Source organism: Solanum lycopersicum, chromosome 1 (genome assembly GCF_036512215.1).
Source record: "Solanum lycopersicum chromosome 1, SLM_r2.1".
Taxonomy (NCBI): domain Eukaryota; kingdom Viridiplantae; phylum Streptophyta; class Magnoliopsida; order Solanales; family Solanaceae; genus Solanum; species Solanum lycopersicum.
The window spans coordinates 36,334,380-36,347,791 of NC_090800.1; the positions used below are offsets into that span (position 1 = coordinate 36,334,380).

At 48.2% G+C, this 13,412-nt stretch overlaps 39 non-coding genes across 39 annotated transcripts; all 39 read right to left on the bottom strand.

Annotated features, from left to right (window-relative positions):
* Positions 1-57: 57 nt before the first annotated feature.
* LOC138341034 (5S ribosomal RNA) lies at positions 58-176 on the bottom strand. Its single transcript, XR_011213858.1, has one exon. It is a non-coding gene; the product is annotated as a 5S ribosomal RNA (ribosomal RNA).
* A 230-nt stretch (positions 177-406) lies between these two features.
* Positions 407-525, bottom strand: LOC138341108 (5S ribosomal RNA). The gene has a single exon (XR_011213931.1). It is a non-coding gene; the product is annotated as a 5S ribosomal RNA (ribosomal RNA).
* A 230-nt stretch (positions 526-755) lies between these two features.
* LOC138341014 (5S ribosomal RNA) lies at positions 756-874 on the bottom strand. Its single transcript, XR_011213838.1, has one exon. It is a non-coding gene; the product is annotated as a 5S ribosomal RNA (ribosomal RNA).
* Positions 875-1,106: 232 nt separating this feature from the next.
* Positions 1,107-1,225, bottom strand: LOC138340974 (5S ribosomal RNA). Its single transcript, XR_011213801.1, has one exon. It is a non-coding gene; the product is annotated as a 5S ribosomal RNA (ribosomal RNA).
* A 231-nt stretch (positions 1,226-1,456) lies between these two features.
* LOC138340929 (5S ribosomal RNA) lies at positions 1,457-1,575 on the bottom strand. Its single transcript, XR_011213756.1, has one exon. It is a non-coding gene; the product is annotated as a 5S ribosomal RNA (ribosomal RNA).
* A 229-nt stretch (positions 1,576-1,804) lies between these two features.
* On the bottom strand, positions 1,805-1,923 carry LOC138341090 (5S ribosomal RNA). Its single transcript, XR_011213913.1, has one exon. It is a non-coding gene; the product is annotated as a 5S ribosomal RNA (ribosomal RNA).
* Positions 1,924-2,153: 230 nt separating this feature from the next.
* On the bottom strand, positions 2,154-2,272 carry LOC138341093 (5S ribosomal RNA). The gene has a single exon (XR_011213916.1). It is a non-coding gene; the product is annotated as a 5S ribosomal RNA (ribosomal RNA).
* A 232-nt stretch (positions 2,273-2,504) lies between these two features.
* LOC138341008 (5S ribosomal RNA) lies at positions 2,505-2,623 on the bottom strand. The gene has a single exon (XR_011213833.1). It is a non-coding gene; the product is annotated as a 5S ribosomal RNA (ribosomal RNA).
* A 232-nt stretch (positions 2,624-2,855) lies between these two features.
* LOC138340954 (5S ribosomal RNA) lies at positions 2,856-2,974 on the bottom strand. Its single transcript, XR_011213781.1, has one exon. It is a non-coding gene; the product is annotated as a 5S ribosomal RNA (ribosomal RNA).
* Positions 2,975-3,202: 228 nt separating this feature from the next.
* Positions 3,203-3,321, bottom strand: LOC138341021 (5S ribosomal RNA). Its single transcript, XR_011213845.1, has one exon. It is a non-coding gene; the product is annotated as a 5S ribosomal RNA (ribosomal RNA).
* A 229-nt stretch (positions 3,322-3,550) lies between these two features.
* LOC138340995 (5S ribosomal RNA) lies at positions 3,551-3,669 on the bottom strand. The gene has a single exon (XR_011213821.1). It is a non-coding gene; the product is annotated as a 5S ribosomal RNA (ribosomal RNA).
* A 233-nt stretch (positions 3,670-3,902) lies between these two features.
* Positions 3,903-4,021, bottom strand: LOC138341069 (5S ribosomal RNA). Its single transcript, XR_011213893.1, has one exon. It is a non-coding gene; the product is annotated as a 5S ribosomal RNA (ribosomal RNA).
* A 221-nt stretch (positions 4,022-4,242) lies between these two features.
* LOC138341073 (5S ribosomal RNA) lies at positions 4,243-4,360 on the bottom strand. Its single transcript, XR_011213896.1, has one exon. It is a non-coding gene; the product is annotated as a 5S ribosomal RNA (ribosomal RNA).
* A 230-nt stretch (positions 4,361-4,590) lies between these two features.
* On the bottom strand, positions 4,591-4,709 carry LOC138340941 (5S ribosomal RNA). Its single transcript, XR_011213768.1, has one exon. It is a non-coding gene; the product is annotated as a 5S ribosomal RNA (ribosomal RNA).
* Positions 4,710-4,930: 221 nt separating this feature from the next.
* LOC138341031 (5S ribosomal RNA) lies at positions 4,931-5,048 on the bottom strand. Its single transcript, XR_011213855.1, has one exon. It is a non-coding gene; the product is annotated as a 5S ribosomal RNA (ribosomal RNA).
* A 231-nt stretch (positions 5,049-5,279) lies between these two features.
* On the bottom strand, positions 5,280-5,398 carry LOC138340942 (5S ribosomal RNA). The gene has a single exon (XR_011213769.1). It is a non-coding gene; the product is annotated as a 5S ribosomal RNA (ribosomal RNA).
* A 221-nt stretch (positions 5,399-5,619) lies between these two features.
* Positions 5,620-5,737, bottom strand: LOC138341032 (5S ribosomal RNA). The gene has a single exon (XR_011213856.1). It is a non-coding gene; the product is annotated as a 5S ribosomal RNA (ribosomal RNA).
* A 231-nt stretch (positions 5,738-5,968) lies between these two features.
* On the bottom strand, positions 5,969-6,087 carry LOC138340943 (5S ribosomal RNA). The gene has a single exon (XR_011213770.1). It is a non-coding gene; the product is annotated as a 5S ribosomal RNA (ribosomal RNA).
* A 221-nt stretch (positions 6,088-6,308) lies between these two features.
* Positions 6,309-6,427, bottom strand: LOC138340903 (5S ribosomal RNA). Its single transcript, XR_011213730.1, has one exon. It is a non-coding gene; the product is annotated as a 5S ribosomal RNA (ribosomal RNA).
* Positions 6,428-6,658: 231 nt separating this feature from the next.
* LOC138340992 (5S ribosomal RNA) lies at positions 6,659-6,776 on the bottom strand. The gene has a single exon (XR_011213818.1). It is a non-coding gene; the product is annotated as a 5S ribosomal RNA (ribosomal RNA).
* Positions 6,777-7,003: 227 nt separating this feature from the next.
* LOC138341063 (5S ribosomal RNA) lies at positions 7,004-7,122 on the bottom strand. The gene has a single exon (XR_011213887.1). It is a non-coding gene; the product is annotated as a 5S ribosomal RNA (ribosomal RNA).
* Positions 7,123-7,352: 230 nt separating this feature from the next.
* LOC138341102 (5S ribosomal RNA) lies at positions 7,353-7,471 on the bottom strand. The gene has a single exon (XR_011213925.1). It is a non-coding gene; the product is annotated as a 5S ribosomal RNA (ribosomal RNA).
* Positions 7,472-7,698: 227 nt separating this feature from the next.
* Positions 7,699-7,817, bottom strand: LOC138340997 (5S ribosomal RNA). The gene has a single exon (XR_011213822.1). It is a non-coding gene; the product is annotated as a 5S ribosomal RNA (ribosomal RNA).
* A 229-nt stretch (positions 7,818-8,046) lies between these two features.
* LOC138340999 (5S ribosomal RNA) lies at positions 8,047-8,165 on the bottom strand. The gene has a single exon (XR_011213824.1). It is a non-coding gene; the product is annotated as a 5S ribosomal RNA (ribosomal RNA).
* A 233-nt stretch (positions 8,166-8,398) lies between these two features.
* On the bottom strand, positions 8,399-8,517 carry LOC138340948 (5S ribosomal RNA). The gene has a single exon (XR_011213775.1). It is a non-coding gene; the product is annotated as a 5S ribosomal RNA (ribosomal RNA).
* A 229-nt stretch (positions 8,518-8,746) lies between these two features.
* Positions 8,747-8,865, bottom strand: LOC138340987 (5S ribosomal RNA). Its single transcript, XR_011213813.1, has one exon. It is a non-coding gene; the product is annotated as a 5S ribosomal RNA (ribosomal RNA).
* Positions 8,866-9,096: 231 nt separating this feature from the next.
* On the bottom strand, positions 9,097-9,217 carry LOC138341002 (5S ribosomal RNA). Its single transcript, XR_011213827.1, has one exon. It is a non-coding gene; the product is annotated as a 5S ribosomal RNA (ribosomal RNA).
* Positions 9,218-9,447: 230 nt separating this feature from the next.
* On the bottom strand, positions 9,448-9,566 carry LOC138340951 (5S ribosomal RNA). Its single transcript, XR_011213778.1, has one exon. It is a non-coding gene; the product is annotated as a 5S ribosomal RNA (ribosomal RNA).
* Positions 9,567-9,797: 231 nt separating this feature from the next.
* LOC138340900 (5S ribosomal RNA) lies at positions 9,798-9,916 on the bottom strand. The gene has a single exon (XR_011213727.1). It is a non-coding gene; the product is annotated as a 5S ribosomal RNA (ribosomal RNA).
* A 230-nt stretch (positions 9,917-10,146) lies between these two features.
* On the bottom strand, positions 10,147-10,265 carry LOC138341092 (5S ribosomal RNA). The gene has a single exon (XR_011213915.1). It is a non-coding gene; the product is annotated as a 5S ribosomal RNA (ribosomal RNA).
* Positions 10,266-10,497: 232 nt separating this feature from the next.
* LOC138340904 (5S ribosomal RNA) lies at positions 10,498-10,616 on the bottom strand. Its single transcript, XR_011213731.1, has one exon. It is a non-coding gene; the product is annotated as a 5S ribosomal RNA (ribosomal RNA).
* A 231-nt stretch (positions 10,617-10,847) lies between these two features.
* Positions 10,848-10,965, bottom strand: LOC138341077 (5S ribosomal RNA). The gene has a single exon (XR_011213900.1). It is a non-coding gene; the product is annotated as a 5S ribosomal RNA (ribosomal RNA).
* A 228-nt stretch (positions 10,966-11,193) lies between these two features.
* Positions 11,194-11,312, bottom strand: LOC138340918 (5S ribosomal RNA). The gene has a single exon (XR_011213745.1). It is a non-coding gene; the product is annotated as a 5S ribosomal RNA (ribosomal RNA).
* A 231-nt stretch (positions 11,313-11,543) lies between these two features.
* Positions 11,544-11,661, bottom strand: LOC138341056 (5S ribosomal RNA). The gene has a single exon (XR_011213880.1). It is a non-coding gene; the product is annotated as a 5S ribosomal RNA (ribosomal RNA).
* Positions 11,662-11,888: 227 nt separating this feature from the next.
* LOC138340896 (5S ribosomal RNA) lies at positions 11,889-12,007 on the bottom strand. The gene has a single exon (XR_011213723.1). It is a non-coding gene; the product is annotated as a 5S ribosomal RNA (ribosomal RNA).
* A 229-nt stretch (positions 12,008-12,236) lies between these two features.
* On the bottom strand, positions 12,237-12,355 carry LOC138341040 (5S ribosomal RNA). Its single transcript, XR_011213864.1, has one exon. It is a non-coding gene; the product is annotated as a 5S ribosomal RNA (ribosomal RNA).
* Positions 12,356-12,587: 232 nt separating this feature from the next.
* On the bottom strand, positions 12,588-12,706 carry LOC138340936 (5S ribosomal RNA). The gene has a single exon (XR_011213763.1). It is a non-coding gene; the product is annotated as a 5S ribosomal RNA (ribosomal RNA).
* A 227-nt stretch (positions 12,707-12,933) lies between these two features.
* On the bottom strand, positions 12,934-13,051 carry LOC138341053 (5S ribosomal RNA). Its single transcript, XR_011213877.1, has one exon. It is a non-coding gene; the product is annotated as a 5S ribosomal RNA (ribosomal RNA).
* A 230-nt stretch (positions 13,052-13,281) lies between these two features.
* On the bottom strand, positions 13,282-13,400 carry LOC138340977 (5S ribosomal RNA). Its single transcript, XR_011213804.1, has one exon. It is a non-coding gene; the product is annotated as a 5S ribosomal RNA (ribosomal RNA).
* Between the last annotated feature and the right edge of the window lie 12 nt (positions 13,401-13,412).

A 13,412-nucleotide genomic window follows, 5' to 3' on the forward strand; every position in this document is an offset into this window, starting at 1 on the left:
AAAATAAATGAGTATATTTTATTTTTCAATTACGAGATCAAATTTCAACAAATAGGAGGGATGCAACACGAGGACTGCATAGGGGATCACCCATCCTAGTACTACTCTCGCCCTAGCACGCTTAACTTCGGAGTTCTGATGGGATCCGGTGCGTTAGTGCTGGTATGATCGCATCCGTCATTCATTGTACTCTAAAATCTATTAAACACAACCTTTCTCCCAACTCCCTAGCCCGCCCCTCGCTTTAAAACCCTCCACGCACCGACGCACGACGACGCCCGTCACGCCCATCCCCGACGCCACCATCCCATATCCTAATGACGTCTCAATCCGAACGTATTTTCCGCAAAAAAAATAAATGAGTATATTTTTTTTCTATTACGAGATCAAATTTGAACAAAAACGAGGGATGAGACATGAGGACTTCCCAGGGGGTCACCCATCCTGGTACTACTATCGCCCAAGCACGCTTAACTTCGGAGTTCTGATGGGATCCAGTGCGTTAGTAATGGTATGATCGCATCTGTCATTCATTGCACTCTAAAACCTATTAAACACAACCTTCCTCCCAACGCCCTAGCCCGCCCCCCGCTTTAAAACCCTCCACGCACCGACGCACGACGACGCCCGTCACGCCCATCCCCGACGCCACCATCCCATATCCTAATGACGCCTCAATCCGAACGTATTTTTCGCAAAAAAAATAAATGAGTATATTTTTTTTCAATTACGAGATCAAATTTCAACAAAAAGGAGGGATGCAACACGAGGACTTCCCAGGGGGTCACCCATCCTAGTACTACACTCGCCCCTGCACGCTTAACTTTAGAGTTCTGATGGGATCCGGTGCGTTAGTGCTGGTATGATCGCATCCGTCATTCATTGCACTTTAAAATCTATTAAACACAACCTTTCTCCCAACGCCCTAGCCCGCCCCCCGCTTTAAAACCCTCCACGCACCGACGCACGACGACGCCCTTCACGCCCATCCCCGACGCCACCATCCCATATCCTAATGACGTCTCAATCCGAACGTATTTTCCGCAAATAAAAATAAATGAGTATATTTTTTTTTCAATTACGAGATCAAATTTCAACAAAAAGGAGGGATGCAACACGAGGACTTCCCAGCGGGTCACCCATCCTAGTACTACTCTCGCCCAAGCACGCTTAACTTCGGAGTTCTGATGGGATCCGGTGCGTTAATGCTGGTATGATCACACCCGTCATTCATTGCACTCTAAAATCTATTAAGCACAACCTTCCTCCCAACGTCGTAGCCCCGCCCCCAGCTTTAATACCCTCCACGCACCGACGCACGACGACGCCCGTCACGCCCATCCCCGACGCCACCATCCCATATCCTAACGACGTCTCAATCCGAACGTATTTTCCGCAATAAAAATAAATGAGTATATTTTTTTTCAATTACGAGATCAAATTTCAACGAAAAGGAGGGATGCAACACGAGGACTTCCAAGGGGGTCACCCATCCTAGTACTACTCTCGCCCAAGCACGTTTAACTTCGGAGTTCTGATGGGATCCGGTGCGTTAGTGCTGGTATGATCGCATCCGTCATTCATTGCACTCTAAAATCTATTAAACACAACCTTCCTCCCAACGTCCTAGCCCGCCCCCCGCTTTAAAACCCTCCACGCACCGACGCACGACGACGCCCGTCACGCCCATCCCCGACGCAACCATCCCATATCCTAATGACGTCTCAATCCGAATGTATTTTCCGCAAAAAAAATAAATGAGTATATTTTTTTCAATTACGAGATCAAATTTGAACAAAAAGGAGGGATGAGACATGAGGACTTCCCAGGGGGACACCCATCCTAGTACTACTCTCGTCCAAGCACGCTTAACTTCGGAGTTCTGATGGGATACGGTGCGTTAGTGCTGGTATGATCGCATCCGTCATTCATTGCACTCTAAAATATATTAAACACAACCTTCCTCCCAACTCCCTAGCCCGCCCCTCGCTTTAAAACGCTCCACGCACCGACGCACGACGACGCCCGTCACGCCCATCCCCGACGCCACCATCCTATATCCTAATGACGTCTCAATCCGAACGTATTTTCCGCAAAAAAAATAAATGAGTATATTTTTTTTCTATTACGAGATTAAATTTGAACAAAAAGGAGGGATGAGACATGAGGACTTCCCAGGGGGACACCCATCTTAGTACTACTATCGCCCAAGCACGCTTAACTTTGGAGTTCTGATGGGATCCGGTGCGTTAGTGCTGGTATGATCGCATCCGTGATTCATTGCACTCTAAAATCTATTAAAGACAACCTTCCTCCCAACTCCCTAGCCCGCCCCCCGCTTTAAAACCCTCCACGCACCGACGCACGACGACGCCCGTCACGCCCATCCCCGACGCCACCATCCCATATCCTAATGAAGCCTCAATCCGAACGTATTTTCCGCTAAAAAAAATAAATGAGTATATTTTTTTTTCAATTACGAGATCAAATTTCAACATAAAGGAGGGATGCAACACGAGGACTTCCCAGGGGGTCACCCATCTTAGTACATCTCTCGCCCAAGCACGCTTAGCTTCGGAGTTCTGATGGGATCAGGTGCGTTAGTGCTGGTATGATCGCATCCATCATTCGTTGCACTCTAAAATCTATTAAACACAACCTTCCTCGCAACTCCCTAGCCCGCCCCCCGCTTTAAAACCCTCTACGCACCGACGCACGACGACGCCCGTCACGCCCATCCACGACGCCACAATTCCATATCCTAATGACGTCTCAATCCGAACGTATTTTCCGCAAAAAAAAATAAATGAGTATATTTTTTTTATAATTACGAGATCAAATTTCAACAAAAAGGAGGGATGCAACACGAGGACTTCCCAATGGATCACCCATCCTAGTACTACTCTCGCCCAAGCACGCTTAACTTCGGAGTTCTGATGGGATCCGGTGCGTTAGTGCTGGTATGATCGCATCCGTCATTCATTGCACTCTAAAATCTATTAAACACAACCTTCCTCCCAACGCCCTAGCCCGCCCCCCTCTTTAAAACCCTCCACGCACCGACGCACGACGACGCTGGTCACGCCCATCCCCGACGCCACCATCCCATATCATAATGACGCCTCAATCCGAATGTATTTTCCACAAAAAAAATGAGTATATTTTTTTTTTCAATTACGAGATCAAATTTCAACAAAAAGGAGGGATGCAACACGAGGACTTCCCAGGGGGTCACCCTTCCTAGTACTACTCTCGCCCAAGCACGCTCAACTTCGGAGTTCTGATGGGATCCGATGCGTTAGTGCTGGTATGATCGCATCCGTCATTCATTGAACTCTAAAATCTATTAAACACAACCTTCCTCCCAACTCTCTAGCCCGCCCCCCGCTTTAAAACCCTCCACGCACCGACGCACGACAGCGCCCGTCACGCCCATCCCTGACGCCACCATCCCATATCCTAATGATTGTCTCAATCCGAACGTATTTTCCGCAAAAAAAAATGAGTATATTTTTTTTTCAATTACGAGATCAAATTTCAATAAAAAGGAGGGATGCAACACGAGGACTTCCCAGGGCGTCACCAATCCTAGTACTACTCTCGCCCAAGCACGCTTAACTTCGGAGTTCTGATGGAATCCGGTGCGTTAGTGCTAGTATGATCGCATCCGTCATTCATTGCACTCTAAAATCTATTAAACACAACCTTCCTCCCAACGCCCTAGCCCGCCCCCCGCTTTAAAACCCTTCACGCACCGACGCACGACGACGCCCGTCACGCCCATCCCCGACGCCACCATCCCATATCCTAACGACGCCTCAATCCGAACGTATTTTCTGCAAAAAAAAAATAAATGAGTATATTTTTTTTTCAATTACGAGATCAAATTTCAACAAAAAGGAGGGATGCCACACGAGGACTTCCTAGGGGGTCACCCATCCTAGTACTACTCTCGCACAAGCACGCTTAACTTCGGAGTTCTGATGGGATCTAGTGCGTTAGTGCTGGTATGATCGCATCCGTCATTCATTGCACTCTAAAATCTATTAAACACAACCTTCCTCCCAACTCCCTAGCCCGCCCCCGCTTTAAAACCCTCCACGCACCGACGTCCGTCACCCCCATCCCCGACGCCACCATCCCATATCCTAATGACGTCTCAATCCGAACGTATTTTCCGCAAAAAAAAATAAATGAGTATATTTTTTTTTCAATAACGAGATCAAATTTCAACAAAAAGGAGGGATGCAGCACGAGGACTTCCCGGGGGTCACCGATCCTAGTACTACTCTCGCCCTAGCACGCTTAACTTCGGAGTTCTGATGGGATCTGGTGCGTTAGTGCTGGTATGATCGCATCCGTCATTCATTGCACTCTAAAATCTATTAAACACAATCATCCTCCCAACTCCCTAGCCCGCCCCCCGCTTTAAAATCCTACACGCTCCGACGCACGACGACGCCCGTCACGCCCATCCCCGACGCCACCATCCCATATCCTAATGACGCCTCAATCCGAAAGTATTTTCCGCAAAAAAAAAAAATGAGTATATTTTTTTTCAATTACGAGATCAAATTTCAACAAAAAAGAGGGATGCAACACGAGGACTTCCCGGGGGGTCACCCATCCTAGTACTACTCTCGCCCAAGCCCGCTTAACTTCGGAGTTCTGATGGGATCCGGTGCGTTAGTGCTGGTATGATCGCATCCGTCATTCATTTCACTCTAAAATCTATTAAACACAACCTTCCTCCCAACGCCCTAGCCCGCCCCCCGCTTTAAAACCCTCCACGCACCGACGCACGTCACGCCCATCCCCGACGCCACCATCCCATATCCTAATGACGCCTCAATCCGAACGTATTTTCCGCAAAAAAAATAAATGAGTATATTTTTTTTTCAATTACGAGATCAAATTTCAACAAAAAGGAGGGATGCAGCACGAGGACTTCCCGGGGGTCACCCATCCTAGTACTACTCTCGCCCAAGCACGCTTAACTTCGGAGTTCTGATGGGATCTGGTGCGTTAGTGCTGGTATGATCGCATCCGTCATTCATTGCACTCTAAAATCTATTAAACACAATCATCCTCCCAACTCCCTAGCCCGCCCCCCGCTTAAAAATCCTACACGCTCCGACGCACGACGACGCCCGTCACGCCCATCCCCGACGCCACCATCCCATATCCTAATGACGCCTCAATCCGAAAGTATTTTCCGCAAAAAAAAATAAATGAGTATATTTTTTTTCAATTACGAGATCAAATTTCAACAAAAAAGAGGGATGCAACACGAGGACTTCCCGGGGGGTCACCCATCCTAGTACTACTCTCGCCCAAGCCCGCTTAACTTCGGAGTTCTGATGGGATCCGGTGCGTTAGTGCTGGTATGATCGCATCCGTCATTCATTTCACTCTAAAATCTATTAAACACAACCTTCCTCCCAACGCCCTAGCCCGCCTCCCGCTTTAAAACCCTCCACGCACCGACGCACGTCACGCCCATCCCCGACGCCACCATCCCATATCCTAATGACGCCTCAATCCGAACGTATTTTCCGCAAAAAAAATAAATGAGTATATTTTTTTTTCAATTACGAGATCAAATTTCAACAAAAAGGAGGGATGCAGCACGAGGACTTCCCGGGGGTCACCCATCCTAGTACTACTCTCGCCCAAGCACGCTTAACTTCGGAGTTCTGATGGGATCTGGTGCGTTAGTGCTGGTATGATCGCATCCGTCATTCATTGCAATCTAAAATCTATTAAACACAATCATCCTCCCAACTCCCTAGCCCGCCCCCCGCTTAAAAATCCTACACGCTCCGACGCACGACGACGCCCGTCACGCCCATCCCCGACGCCACCATCCCATATCCTAATGACGCCTCAATCCGAAAGTATTTTCCGCAAAAAAAAATAAATGAGTATATTTTTTTTCAATTACGAGATCAAATTTCAACAAAAAAGAGGGATGCAACACGAGGACTTCCCGGGGGGTCACCCATCCTAGTACTACTCTCGCCCAAGCCCGCTTAACTTCGGAGTTCTGATGGGATCCGGTGCGTTAGTGCTGGTATGATCGCATCCGTCATTCATTTCAGTCTAAAATCTATTAAACACAACCTTCCTCCCAACGCCCTAGCCCGCCCCCCGCTTTAAAACCCTCCACGCACCGACGCACGTCACGCCCATCCCCGACGCCACCATCCCATATCCTAATGACGCCTCAATCCGAACGTATTTTCCGCAAAAAAAATAAATGAGTATATTTTTTTTTCAATTACGAGATCAAATTTCAACAAAAAGTAGGGATGCAACACGAGGACTTCCCAGGGGGTCCCCCATCCTAGTACTACTCTCGCCCAAGCACGCTTAACTTCGGAGTTCTGATGGGATCCGGTGCGTTAGTGCTGGTATGATCGCATCCGTCATTCATTGCACTCTAAAATCTATTAAACACAACCTTCCTCCCATCGCCCTAGCCTGCCCCCCGCTTTAAAACCCTCCACGCACCGACGCACGACGACGCCCGTCACGCCCATCCCCGACGCCACCATCCCATATCCTAATGACGCCTCAATCCGAACGTATTTTCCGCAAAAAAAATAAATGAGTATATTTTTTTTTCAATTATGAGATCAAATTTTAACAAAAAGGAGGGATGCAACACGAGGACTTCCCAGGGGGTCACCCATCCTAGTACTACTCTCGCCCAAGCACGCTTAACTTCGGAGTTCTGATGGGATCCGAGCGTTAGTGCTGGTATGATCGCATCCGTCATTCATTGAACTCTAAAATCTATTAAACACAACCTTCCTCCCAACTCCCTAGCCCGCCCCCCGCTTTAAAACCCTCCACGCACCGACGCACGACGACGCCCGTCACGCCCATCCCTGACGCCACCATCTCATATCCTAATGATTGTCTCAATCCGAACGTATTTTCCGCAAAAAAAATGAGTATATTTTTTTTCAATTACGAGATAAAATTTCAACAAAAAGGAGGGATGCAACACGAGGACTTCCAAGGGGGTCACCCATCATAGTACTACTCTCACCGAAGCACGCTTAACTTCGGAGTTCTGATGGGATCCGATGCGTTAGTGCTGGTATGATCGCATCCGTCATTCATTGCACTCTAAAATCTATTAAACACAACCTTCCTCCCAACGCCCTAGCCCACCCCCGCTTGAAAACCCTCCACGCACCGACGCACGACGACGCCCGTCACGCCCATCCCCGACGCCACCATCCCATATCCTAATGACACCTCAATCCGAATGCATTTTCCGCAAAAAAAATAAATGAGTATATTTTTTTTTCAATTACGAGATCAAATTTCAACAAAAAGGAGGTATACAACACGAGGACTTCCTAGGGGTTCACCCATCCTAGTACTACTCTCACCCAAGCATGCTTAACTTCGGAGTTCTGATGGAATCCGGTGCGTTAGTGCTGGTATGATCGCATCCGTCATTCATTGCACACTAAAATCTATTAAACACAACCTTTCTTCAAACGCCCTAGCCCGCACCCCGCTTTAAAACCCTCCACGCACCGACGCACGACGACGTCTAACACGCCCATCTCCGACGCCACCATCCCATGTCCTAATGACGCCTCAATCCGAACGTATTTTATGCAAAAAAAAAGAGTATATTTTTTTTTCAATTACGAGATCAAATTTCAACAAAAAGGAGGGATGCAACACGAGGACTTCCGAGGGGGTCACCCATCCTAGTACTACTCTCGCCCAAGCCCGCTTAACTTCGGAGTTCTGATGGGATCCAGTGCGTTAGTGCTGGTATGATCGCATCCGTCATTCATTGCACTCTAAAATCTATTAAACACAACCTTCCTCTCAACTCCCTAGCCCGCCCCCGCTTTAAAACCCTCCACGCACCGACGCACGACGACGCCCGTCACGCCCATCCCCGACGCCACCATCCAATATCCTAATGACGTCTCAATCCGAACGTATTTTCCGCAAAAAAAATAAATGAGTATATTTTTTTTCAATTACGCGATCAAATTTCAACGAAAAGGAGGGATGCAACACGAGGACTTCCAAGGGGGTCACCCATCCTAGTACTACTCTCGCCCAAGCACGTTTAACTTCGGAGTTTTGATGGGATCCGGTGCGTTAGTGCTGGTATGATCGCATCCGTCATTCATTGCACTCTAAAATCTATTAAACACAACCTCCTCCCAACGCCCTAGCCCGCCCCCCGCTTTAAAACCCTCCACGCACCGACGCACGACGACGCCCGTCACGCCCATCCCCGACGCCACCATCCCATATCCTAATGACGCCTTAATCCGAACGTATTTTCCGCAAAAAAAATAAATAAATGAGTATATTTTTTTTCAATTACGAGATCAAATTTCAACAAAAAGGAGGGATGCAACACGAGGACTTCCCAAGGGGTCACCCATCCTAGTACTACTCTCGCCCAAGCAGGCTTAACTTCGGAGTTCTGATGGGATCCGGTGCGTTAGTGCTGGTATGATCGCATCCGTCATTCATTGCACTCTAAAATCTATTAAACACAACCTTCCTCCTAATGCCCTAGCCCGCCCCCCGCTTTAAAACCCTTTACGCACCGACGCACGACGACGCCCGTCACGCCCATTCCCGACGCCACCATCCCATATCCTCATGACGCCTCAATCCGAACGTATTTTCCGCAAAAAAAAAATGAGTATATTTTTTTTTCAATTACGAGATCAAATTTCAACAAAAAGGAGAGATGCAACACGAGGACTTCCAAAGGGGTCATCCATCCTAGTACTACTCTCGCCCAAGCACGCTTAACTTCGGAGTTCTGATGGGATCCGGTGCGTTAGTGCTGGTATGATCGCATCCGTCATTCATTGCCCTCTAAAATCTATTAAACACAACCTTCCTCCCAACGCCCTAGCCCGCCCCCCGCTTTAAAACCCTCCACGCACCGACGCACGACGAAGCCCGTCACGCCCATCCCCGACGCCACCATCCAATATCCTAATGACGCCTCAATCCGAACGTATTTTCCACAAAAAAAAATAAATGAGTATATTTTTTTTCAATTATGAGATCAAATTTCAACAAAAAGGACGGATGCAACACGAGGACTTCCCAGAGGGGGTCACCCATCCTAGTACTACTCTCGCCCAAGCACGCTTAACTTCGGAGTTCTGATGGGATCCGGTGCGTTAGTGCTGGTATGATCGCATCCGTTATTCATTGAACTCTAAAATCTATTAAACACAACCTTCCTCCCAACGCCCTAGCCCGCCCCCCGCTTTAAAACCCTCCACGCACCGACGCACGACGACGCCCGTCACGCCCCTCCCCGACGCCACCATCCCATATCCTAATGACGCCTCAATCCGAACGTATTTTCCGCAAAAAAAATAAATGAGTATATTTTTTTTCAATTACGAGATCAAATTTCAACAAAAAGGAGGGATGCAACACGAGGACTTTCCAGGGGGTCACCCATCCTAGTACTACTCTCGCCCAAGCACGCTTAACTTCGGAGTTCTTATGGGATCCGGTGCGTTAGTGCTGGTATGATCGCATCCGTCATTCATTGCACTCTAAAATCTATTAAACACAACCTTCCTCCCAACGCCCTAGCCCGCCCCCGCTTTAAAACCCTCCACGCACCGACGCACGACGACGCCCGTCACGCCCATCCCCGACGCCACCATCCCATATCCTAATGACGTCTCAATCCAAACGTATTTTCCGCAAAAAAAATAAATGAGTATATTTTTTTTTTCAATTACGTGATCAAATTTCAACAAAAAGGAGGGATGCAACACGAGGACTTCCCAGGGGGTCACCCATCCTAGTACTACTCTCGCCCAAGCACGCTTAACTTCGGAGTTCTGACGGGATCCGGTGCGTTAGTGCTGGTATGATCGCATCCGTCATTCATTGCACTCTAAAATCTATTAAACACAACCTTCTTCCCAATGCCCTAGCCCGCCCCCCGCTTTAAAACCCTCCACGCACTGACGCACGACGACGCCCGTCACGCCCATCCCCGACGCCACCATCCCATATCCTAATGATGCCTCAATCCGAACGTATTTTCCGCAAAAAAAATAAATGAGTATATTTTTTTTCAATTACGAGATCAAATTTCAACAAAAAGGAGGGATGCAACACGAGGACTTCCCAGGAGTTCACCCATCCTAGTACTACTCTCGCCCAAGCATGCTTAATTTCGGAGTTTTGATGGGATCTGGTGCGTTAGTGCTGGTATGATCGCATCCGTCATTCATTGCACTCTAAAATCTATTAAACACAACCTTCCTCCTAACGCCCTAGCCCGCCCCCCGCTTTAAAACCCTCCACGCACCGACGCACGACGACGCCCGTCACGCCCATCCCCGACGCCACCATCCCATATCCTAATGACGTCTCTATCGTAACGTATTTTCCGCAAAAAGAAATAAATGAGTATATTTTTTTTTCAATTACGAGATCAAATTTCAACAAAAAGGAGGGATGCAACACGAGGACTTCCCAGGAGGTCACCCATCCTAGTACTACCCTCGCCCAAGCACGCTTAACTTCGGAGTTCTGATGGGATCTGGTGCGTTAGTGCTGGTATGATCGCATCCGTCATTCATTGCACTCTAAAATCTATTAAACACAACCTTCCTCCCAACGCCCTTGCCCGCCCCCCACTTTAAAACCCTCCATGCACCGACGCACGACGACGCCCGTCACGCCCATCCCCGACGCCACCATCCCATATCCTAATGACGTCTCAATCCGAACGTATTTTCCGCAAAAAAAAATAAATGAGTATATTTTTTTTCAATTACGAGATCAAATTTCAACAAAAAGGAGGGATGCAACACGAGGACTTCTCACGGGTCACCCATCCTAGTACTACTCTCGCCCAAGCACGCTTAACTTCGAAGTTTTGATGGGATCCGATGCGTTAGTGCTGGTATGATCGCATCCGTCATTCATTGCACTATAAAATCTATTAAACACAACCTTCCTCCCAACGCCCTAGCCCGCCCCCCGCTTTAAAACCCTCCACGCACCGACGAACGACGACGCCCGTCACGCCCATCCCCGACGCCACCATCCCATATCCTAATGACGCCTCAATCCGAACGTATTTTCCGCAAAAAAAATGAATATATTTTTTTTTTCAATTACGAGATCAAATTTCAACAAAAAGGAGGGATGCAACACGAGGACTTCCCAGGGGGTCACCCATCCTAGTACTACTCTCGCCCAAGCACGCTTAACTTCGGAGTTCTGATGGGATCTGGTGCGTTAGTGCTGGTATGATCGCATCCGTCATTCATTGCACTCTAAAATCTATTAAACACAACCTTCCTCCCAACGCCCTAGCCCGCCCCCCGCTTTAAAACCCTCCACGCACCGACTCACGACGACGCCCGTCACGCCCATCCCCGACGCCACCATCCCATATCCTAATGACGTCTCAATTCGAACGTATTTTCCGCAAAAAAAAATAAATGAGTATATTTTTTTTCAATTACGAGATCAAATTTCAACAAAAAGGAGGGATGCAACACGAGGACTTCTCAGGGGTCACCCATCCTAGTACTACTCTCGCCCAAGTACGCTTAACTCCGGAGTTCTGATGGGATCCGATGCGTTAGTGCTGGTATGATCGCATCCGTCATTCATTGCACTATAAAATCTATTAAACACAACCTTCCTCCCAACGCCCTAGCCCGCCCCCCGCTTTAAAACCCTCCACGCACCGACGCACGACGACGCCCGTCACGCCCATCCCCGACGCCACCATCCCATATCCTAATGACGCCTCAATCCGATCGTATTTTCCGTAAAAAAAATGAATATATTTTTTTTTCAATTACGAGATCAAATTTCAACAAAAAGAAGGGATGCAACACGAGGACTTCCCAGGGGGTCACCCATCCTAGTACTACTCTCGCCCAAGCACGCTTAACTTCGGAGTTCTGATGGGATCCGGTGCGTTAGTGCTGGTATGATCGCATCCGTCATTCATTGCACTCTAAAATCTATTAAACACAACCTTCCTCCCAACGCCCTAGCCCGCCCCCGCATTAAAACCCTCCACGCACCGACGCACGACGACGCCCGTCACGCCCATCCCCGACGCCACCATCCCATATCCTAATGACGTCTCAATCCGAACGTATTTTCCGCAAAAAAAATAAATGAGTATATTTTTTTTCAATTACGAGATCAAATTTAAACAAAAAGGAGGGATGCAACACGAGGACTTCCCAGGGGGTCACCCATCCTTGTATTACTCTCGCCCAAGCACGCTTAACTTTGGAGTTCTGATGGGATCCGGTGCGTTAGTGCTAGTATGATCGCATCCGTCATTCATTGCACTCTAAAATCTATGAAAAACAACCTTCCTCCTAACGCCCTAGACCGCCCCCCGCTTTAAAACCCTCCACGCACCGACGCACGACGACGCCCGTCACGCCCATCCCCGACGCCACCATCCCATATCCTAATGACGCCTCAATCCGAACGTATTTTTCGCAAAAAAAAATAAATGAGTATATTTTATTTTCAATTACGAGATCAAATTTTAACAAAAAGGACGGATGCAACACGAGGACTTCCCAGGGAGTCACCCATCCTAGTACTACTCTCGCCCAAGCACGCTTAACTTCGGAGTTCTGATGGGATCCGGTGCGTTAGTGCTGGTATGATCGCATCCGTCATTCATTGCACTCTAAAATCTATTAAACACAACCTTCCTCCCAACGCCCTAGCCCGCCCCCCGCTTTAAAACCCTCCACGCACAAACGCACGACGACGCCCCTCACGCCCATCCCCGACGCCACCATCCCATATCCTAATGACGCCTCATTCAGAACGTATTTTCCGCAAAAAAAATGAGTATATTTTTTTTTCAATTACGAGATCAAATTTCAACATAAAGGAGGGATGCAGCACGAGGACTTCCCGGGGGTCACCCATCCTAGTACTACTCTCGCCCAAGCACGCTTAACTTCGAAGTTCTGATGGGATCTGGTGCGTTAGTGCTGGTATGATCGCATCCGTCATTCATTGCACTCTAAAATCTATTAAACACAATAATCCTCCCAACTCCCTAGCCCGCCCCCCGCTTTAAAATCCTACACGCTCCGACGCACGACGACGCCCGTCACGCCCATCCCCGACGCCACCATCCCATATCCTAATGACGCCTAAATCCGAAAGTATTTTCCGCAAAAAAAATAAATGAGTATATTTTTTTTCAATTACGAGATCAAATTTCAACAAAAAAGAGGGATGCAACACGAGGACTTCCCGGGGGGTCACCCATCCTAGTACAACTCTCGCCTAAGCACGCTTAACTTCGGAGTTCTGATGGGATCCGGTGCGTTAGTGCTGGTATGATCGCATCCGTCATTCATTTC